Raw genomic sequence first — 6,660 nt, 5'->3', positions numbered from 1 at the left:
TACATGTGATATTTTAGAGACCACTGTTGCTTGGCAAATCTCTCCAGATAGGGAATTCCATACATCTGAAGAGGCAGACTTGATCAGCTCAGTTGCTCTCATTCACAAAAGGTAGATCACTGGACAAGGCCTCTTCCACTGATTTTAAGCGAAGGAAACAGAGTTTTGCTTGCTTGCTCGCCTGTGTATAAAGAGCTTCTGGGAACAGCATTTTTAAAAAACCAGAAGAAAGATTCAGCTCAGAGAATTTGTTGCCTAAAGGATCTCCATTGGCAAGTCACACTATAGAGTGGGTGCCACTCAAGCAATAAACCTGCTCCTTGTGGCTGCCCACCATTCTTCATGGTGTTGTGTAGTGTTTCAGATGTGGAAACAAATGGACGGGAGTCCCAGGTCATTCAGGGCTAACACCAGCATCTTGAATTGACCCTGGAAACTAGGAACTGGTGTACTTTCCAGGTAAAAAAACAACACAACAACCCGGCCACTTTGATATGCTACTTTAGTTCCCACATTTCTCTCCTTCCACACTTGGTGGTCATCCACATGTTGGAGTCTAGCTCCCATCAGCCCCCAGCAGCCAGCAGGAAGGATTGCTAGGAGTTGTGATCCAACAACATGTGCCGGGACAAAGGTTTCCCAGCGCAGCCCTTCAGCTTCCTTCGGGAAAGTTGCCAGCAGATTGTTTTTTGCAGCTTGATCTGAACCACATTTAGCAAGAACACCTTATTGCATTTAGTGGAGGTTATTTTTTTAGTTAAGTCTGCATAGTTTTGCAGTCTTTATTATTTACTTGTGGATTTATTTCCTGCCATTTAACAAAAATTCAAGCAATGAAACTGCTTGCTAAAAGAAGCAGCAAAATCAAAAAGTGAACCTGCTAAGACTATACACTCCTTTGGCAGAGGCACTGAATGGAACAGGCAGGCATAGCGTGTCACCCTAAGTATTTTGTCCCCTTTCCCCAAGGTATTACTGCCTGAGTGCTCTTGTAAAACACTAATCTTGTTCTGCCCACTGAAAGTAGTTCACAGGTGAGCACTGGGTCATGTCAAAAGAGGCAATGCATATTGCTGGACACTGCACTGCCCCCTGGTGCTTAAAGGAATAAGTGTACAAAAAGATTTGAGCCTGACTAGGGACACAACAGGAGAAGCGGAGCGCAGAGACTGACAATGATTTCCTCAACCTGAGATCTGGTGGGCAGCCCCACAGTGGGGTCAGAGAAGTGGGTGAAAACTTCCACTGAAATTCCACAAAAATTCTGCAATATCACAAATGTTCTGGGTCATCCCCCCCATGTATTTTGCACTACAACTTGTCCAGACAGCAATAATGTAGTATCGGGGAAGTGTCACAGAACTAATACAGCAGAATAAATTATCACCAATGCCTTATTAATATGCCAACAACAATTAAAAAATTTTTTTTACCCTTATACGTCAGCCATCAGATGTCTTCTAAAAGTCAGATAGTTGTTAATTTCCTTGACATCTGATGGGAGGGCATTCCACAAGGCGGGTGCCACTATCGAGAAGGCCCTCTGCCTTGTTCCCTGCAACCTCACTTCTTGCAGTGAGGGAACCACCAGAAGGCCCTTGGAGCTGGGCCTCAGTGTCCAGGTTGAATGATGGGGGTGAAGCTGGTAGACAGCTGCCCTGGACACAGAATTGATCTGTGTCTCCATGGACAGCTGGGAGTCTAAAATGACTCCCAGGCCGCGCACTTGATCTTTCAGGGGCACAGTTACCCCATTCAGCACCAGGGAGTCCTCCACACCTGCCTGCCCCCTGTATCCCAGAAACAGTATTTCTGTCTTCTACCTCAATCTGTTAGCTGCCATCCAACTTCCAACCATCTCTAGGCACTCACACAGGACATTTCCCGCCTTTACTGGTTCTGATTTAAAGAGAGGTAGAGCTGGGTATCATCCGCATACTAATGAACACCCAGCCCAAACCCACTGATGATCTCTCCCAGCGGCTCCATATAGATGTTAAAAAGCATGGGGAAGAGAATGGAACCCTGAAGCACCCTACAAGTGAGAGCCCAGGGGTCTGAACACTCATCCCCCAACACCACTTTCTGAACACGGCCCAGGAGGAAGGAGCAGAACCACTGTATAACAGTGCCCCCAGCTCCCAGCCCCTCTAGTTGTCCCTAACCTGCTGGAGATCACCGACCAGCGCGACCAAGGCAGTTTCATTCCCGTGATGAGGTCTGAATCCCGATTGGAAGGGATCTAAATGGTCTGCATCCTCCAGGCGTGCTTCCATTCCAAGAATGGAAGATCTGAGACTGGGTGATAGTTGGCCATGTTGGCCATGTCCAAATATGTTGTTTTAAGAAGCTGTTTAATAACTGCCTCTTTCAGCGGGTCTAGGAAGGCTCCCTCACAGAGGGAAGCATTCACCACCCCGCAGAGCACATTGCCCAGCCCTTCCCGGCTTGCATTTATGAGCCAGGATGGGCAAGGATCAAGGAGACAGGTGGTCTGTTTCACTCCTCCAAGCAGCCTGTCCACATCCTCGGAGGTAACAGACTGGAATTGATCCCATTCAACTTGACTAGACAGGACTCTAGCACTCTCCTGCCCCGGCCCTGCTTCCACAGTGGTCTACCTCTTTCCGAATCTGAGCGACTTTATCTGCAAAAAACTTTGCAAAATCATTGCAGGAGATCCTGGGGGCCTTACTAGGCCCCAATGATGAAGGTGGTTCCGTTAGATTGCAAACCACCTAAAAGAGTCTCCTGCTGCTGTTTTCTGCAGATGCCACAGAGGCGGTGAAGAAGGTCCTCTTCGCCGTTGCTATCGCCACTTGGTAGGCTCGACGTGTCCGGTCTGATTCAGAATGAGTTTTCCACCACTGGCACTTTAGCCATCTCAGCGATTGTTTCATTGCCCTCTGCTCTGGGGAAAACCACGGGGCTGTCTAGGCGCCATGCAATCAGAAAGGGCGCTTTGGAGCCAGACAGTCGATAGCCCTGGTTAACTCCACATTCCAGCAGGCCACCAGGGAATCAGCTAAAAGGGATAAAACGTCTCCTACCACTCTCTGGAAACCATTTGGATCCATTAAGTGGCAGGGGCGAACCATCCAAATCAGTCCCACCTCCCTCCCAGAGGGGAAGGGTTGCGGAGAAGTCCAGTTGCACCAGGAAGTGATCCAACCATGGCACTTCTTTCGTTTCGCTTTTACTTAGTGTCAGATCACCAACATCCATAGAGGTAAACACCAGGTCCAAGGCATGTCCACGGCTATGGGTTGGGCCAGACTTATTCAGGGACAGCCCCATGGAGGCCATGCTTTCCACGAAGTCCTGAGCGGCCCCTTGTAAGGTCGTGTGGGCATGGATGTTAAAATCCCCTAGGACGACCAAACTAGGTGTCTCCAGGAGAACATCTGCCATGACCTGAAGCAGCTCGGGCAGGGAATCCTTGGTGCATCAGGGAGGTTGGTACACCAAAAAGAATCCTGTCATGCCCCTCCCTATTGCCCAATTTCTAGAACTTGCACTCAGAGAATTGGGTCTTCCCAATAGGATGCCTGGTGCAAGCTAATGACTTCCTAAAAATCACTGCAAACCCCTCCCCTGCCCCTATGACTTGGGTTGCTGTGCGTAAGAGAAGGCTGGCAGACAAGCAGTGGCAAGACAGGCCCATCTACTTCATCCAACACATGCCAGGTCAAGTCCTCCATCCACGATCAAGTCACCCCCCCCCCCACAAAGACATCAGTCTGGAGAGGCCAGAATACAAAGGTTTCACAAGGGCAGAGTATAATAGTAGGTATAGAGTTCAGATTCCTGAGTTTCTCAGCTTTCTGTTTTTAATAAACAAGTTTCTAGACTTCATAGCTGTGAAAATTGCTTGAAAATATGGGTCATGCCTGCTGAAATATCCGAAGCCACAGAGAAGGTTTAAAATTTGTTTATGTTCTTGCATTTCCCATAACTAGCAAAATAAAAATAAATAATGCAAAATAGTAAACATTGCAGAAGAAATGTTGAAGAATACATTGTGCAGATTTGTGAGACTACAGAATGGATAGCAGACTTCAACTTGAGGAGGAGGCTGGTGCTTGCATCACTTTCCTTTACATGTGCAGCATTAGGGTTACCACCTGTCAATCTGACAAATTACAGAGCTTTCAAAGCTGATAAAAGCAGGAAGTCAAAAAGGGGTTATTGCAGCAGCCATTATCTAGAGCCATGTCATTTTAAACTACTAAACAAAAACAAGACAACTGCTCTCTGTTGCCTAACCCTCCTACTATCCATACAAAGCAATTCCAGTTTCCAGAGATCAACAAAAAACTTCATAATATTTCTGCACAGTGGGTGCTGGTCTGTTTGGGCAAATAGGACACAGCCCCAAGAACCTCGGTCTGGAGGAGCACTGCTGCACTCAGGTCCCGCTTGTGGGCCCCTGTGGGGATGGCATGCTGGAGGAGATGGGCCTGACGCACTCTTTGGCAGCAAGGAGCAGGGGCACAAAACTAATAGTTGGCTCTGCCTCTCTTTGGCTGATTCCATCTACTGTAGCACCCTGCTTGTGGTTAACGCTTAGCTGGAATGAAATATTCAACGCAGCAATAGAGAAATTAAAATAATAATTTATTTGTCAGACAAATAAATGAGAGGCACAGTGGTATATGGTTACCAAGCTCTGGCCTGGGCTCCTGCCATTATGGCCAGCACTTATATTCCCTCAGCCCAGGCCCCTTGCTCCTCCTTTGGCTGCCTCTGTCCAATCAGCCTGGTTGAATTTCCTATTGGCTGATTGCTATAACCAATCCTAAAAGATACACCCATTTCCTATTGCCTTTTATGGGATACAAAAAGCTATATATTCTTCTATCTATAAATGACAAATAAGTAGTCATATATCTTACATTTGTCTCAACAAGGAACCTTAATTACCAGCTCACCTCTTGCCCTCCTTGCCCTATTGCCCTCCAAAACAGATGGTTAATAGTTTTAAATTTTTTATCTTAGACAGATGTCAGGGATCTTGGGTTCACATTCTCATGCATCATCAATGAAAGATCTCCTTTTTGGAGGTCTTTAAACAATGGCCTGACAACCATATATCAGGAGTGCTTGATGGCGTCTCCTGTCTGGCAGGGGGCTGGGCTCATCTGCCCCTCTGGTCTCCTACAGCAATATGACTCTATGAAATAAGAATTTAACATTTCTTTCTTTCTAGATCCTTTGCATAATTACATTTAAGCTAGTATATTTCATACATTATCATAGGTAGCTTTTTAGAAGAATAAACCTTCTCAAAGGAAAGGATGGACCAGTTTACAGCCTCAAAATAAAAGCCGCTTCTTCTATTTACACTTCCCTTCTCAGCCAGTTGTTTTCTTTTCCATTTACTCTTGGCCTTTAACCTTAGAAAGATATGGCTCAAGTTTAAGGCACATGGTTTTATTTTACTGTTTACCAACTATTAATTATGTAGGGTCAGTGTAACCTTGGTCTCAGCCTGTAATTCCCTTTTTACGACTTTGAGAATTGTTTTCTGCTATAAATCAGGGGGCCCCCTTGTCTAGGAGGATAAACATCTTGCCAAAGTACTTCTAAAACATTTGAAAATCTTTAAGCTCATTTTAAAATACAGACCCCAATCAAACTATAAGCCTTGATAAAAATGCAGACTATGATTGGATGCCTCACTACCATTTCCCTGCCCCCGAAATCTCTATTGTTCCTTTGCCCATAAAATCATAGACACAGGTATATTCCTAAATGATGTTGACATGACAGACACACCTCTGCAGGATACCCTTTGGATGCCTGTTCTATAAATGAGGTGATGGGACCAAAGTGTTGGGTGGGCTATACCACTTCAGACTGCTAAGATGGGTTAGGCTGGTAAGATAGTTGGAGCCATTCCTGGATTGGGATAGTTTGGACACAACTGTCCATGCATTGGTAATCTCAAGGTTGGATTACTGTACAGTAATGCGTTCTATATGGGGCTACTCTTTGAGGTTGGGCAGGAGGCTTCAGCCAGGATATAAGGTAAGGTAAAGGTAAATGACCCCTAGACGGTTAGGTCCAGTCCACAGACAGCTTTCTGAGTTGTGACCAGCATGACTAAACCGCTTCTGGCACAATGGGACACTGCGACAGAAACCAGAGTGCATGGAAATGCTGTTTACCTTCCCGCTGCAGCAGTACCTATTTATCTACTTGCACTTTTGGGCGTACTTTCGAACTGCTAGGTTGGCAGCAGCTGGGACAGAGCAATGGGAGCTCACCCCATTGCATGGATTCAAACCAACCTTCCAATCGGCAAGCCCAAGAGGCTCAGTGGTTTAGACCACAGTGCCACCCACTCCCTCCTGCCAGGATATTAAACCATGCTTTCAGGATTTGCACTGCCTGCCAATCTGCTGCTGGCCTATGTACAGCATACATACATACAAAGCACTAGCAGCTCAGGTAGTTTCGTCCAGTGAGGAAAACAAAAACACAAAATTAGACAAATCAAAGTAATGGGCCTTCTTAAATAAGAACTAACAGATCACTAGGTCTGGATGGCAAGCCCCCAAGAATTCTTAAATAACAGAAATGTGCAATTGCTGATCTTCTAACAAAAATATTTAACCTGTTGCTAAGAACAGCCTCCATATCTGAGGACTGGAAAGC

Source organism: Podarcis liolepis (assembly GCF_965112155.1).
Source record: "Podarcis liolepis genome assembly, chromosome: 7".
NCBI classification, from domain to species: domain Eukaryota; kingdom Metazoa; phylum Chordata; class Lepidosauria; order Squamata; family Lacertidae; genus Podarcis; species Podarcis liolepis.
This window is presented reverse-complemented; position numbering follows the sequence as displayed.